This window comes from Aptenodytes forsteri, unplaced genomic scaffold (assembly GCF_000699145.1).
Source record: "Aptenodytes forsteri isolate BGI_AS27 unplaced genomic scaffold, ASM69914v1 Scaffold276, whole genome shotgun sequence".
Classification (NCBI taxonomy): domain Eukaryota; kingdom Metazoa; phylum Chordata; class Aves; order Sphenisciformes; family Spheniscidae; genus Aptenodytes; species Aptenodytes forsteri.
In genome coordinates, this window is record NW_008795479.1 from 606,812 (window position 1) to 608,461 (window position 1,650).

Consider the following 1,650-nt stretch of genomic DNA (forward strand, 5'->3'; position numbering starts at 1 on the left):
GGGGGGGGGACCCAGGTGGTCGGGGGCGGTGGGAGCCTGGCTGGGGGGGCAGCGCCATTCCGTGCTGCTTGCACCCGTCCATCTTGTCCCTCCCCGGGCTCTTCTCCGTCTGCCCGCCCCTCCTGCCACCCGCCTGTCCCTTCCCAGGCACCCGTCTGCCCACCCGTCTGTCTGTCTGTCTGTGTGTCGTCCCCCCCCAGGCTCTCCCTACATCCGTCCATTCACCTGTCCTTCCCCAGATGCTCCTTTCTGCCTCTTCACCCGTTTGTCCGTCTGTCTGCCTGTCCATCCATCTTTCTATCTGTCCCCTTGTCTGTCCTTCCATTTGTCTGTCCATCCGTCCACCCATCCGTGTACGGTCCATCCACCGCCACCGCCTCACTCTACCCGTCCACCTCTCCCTCCATTTCTTCATCCATCCACCCGTTTGTCCATCTGTCCATCCGTCCCCCTTTCACGTCTCGCTATCCGTTTGTTCATCCATCTGTGTGCTCACCCGTACACTCATCCGTCCCTTCATCCACCTGACTGTCTACTCATCCACCCACTCATCTACTCATCCGTCTACTCACCCACCCATCCGTCCACTCATCCATCCACCTACCTATTCATCTGTCTACTCATCCATCCCACTCATCCTACCTATTCATCTGTCTACTCATCCATCTGTCCGTCCATCCTTCCATCACCCATCCCCCTGCCACCTCTCTGTCCATCCATCTCTCCACCCGTTGTTCATCTAACCACCCACTCATCCACGTACCCATCCATCCATCAACCCGTCCGTCCATCTATCAACCCGTCCATCCATCCATCAACCCGTCCATCCACCTGTGGATGCATTCATCCATCCATGTACTTGTCCGTCCATCCATCCGTGGATGTGTCCCTCCATCCATCCGTGGACTCGTCCATCCATCTGTCCGAGGGGGTCTTGGGGTACCCTGGGTGATGGGTGTTGGGGTGCCTGGGTAATGGGTGGTGGGATGCCCAAGGAAACGGGTCTTGGGGTACTCAAGGTGATGGGTGTTGGGGTGCCTTGGGTGATGTGTGTTGGGGTGCTCAAGGTGATTGGGTATTGGGGTGCCTGGGGTGATGGGTGTTGGGGTGCTCAAGGTGATTGGGTGTTGGGGTGCCTGGGGTGATGGGTGTTGGGGTGCTCAAGGAAGTGGATCTTGGGGTACTTAAGGTGATGAGTGTTGGGGTACCCAAGAAAGTGAGTCTTGAGATACCCCGGGTGATGGGTTGCGGGGTGCTGCCTGGATAATGGGTTTTGGGGTGCCTGGGGTGATGGCGTACCCAAGGAAGTCAGTCTTGGGGTACCCTGAGTGATGGGTATTGGGGTGTCTGGGGTGATGGATGTTGGGGTGCCCAAAGGAGTCGGTCTTGGAGTACCCTGGGTGACAGGTGTTGGGGCGACTGGGGTGATGGGTGTTGGGGTGCCCAAGGTGATGGGTCTTGGGGTACCCGGGGTGATGGGTATCGAGGTACCCAGGTGCTGGGTATGGGGGTGTTGAAGGAGGGCCGGGGAGCAGGGTGCCCGTGGGGCTGGGCAGTGGGGTGCCCGGGGGGCTGGGTATCGGGGTGCCGGGTCTCACGGGGCTGCTTCAGCTGGAGGAGACGCTACAGCTGCGCCAGCCTGCGCGGGGA

The 1,650-nt window shown here is 59.9% G+C and overlaps 1 protein-coding gene across 1 annotated transcript in view; it reads left to right on the top strand.

Annotated features, from left to right (window-relative positions):
* The window catches only part of NECTIN4 (nectin cell adhesion molecule 4), a 6,506-nt gene that overhangs the window by 3,707 nt on the left and 1,149 nt on the right, over positions 1-1,650 (top strand). The window lies entirely within an intron of this gene.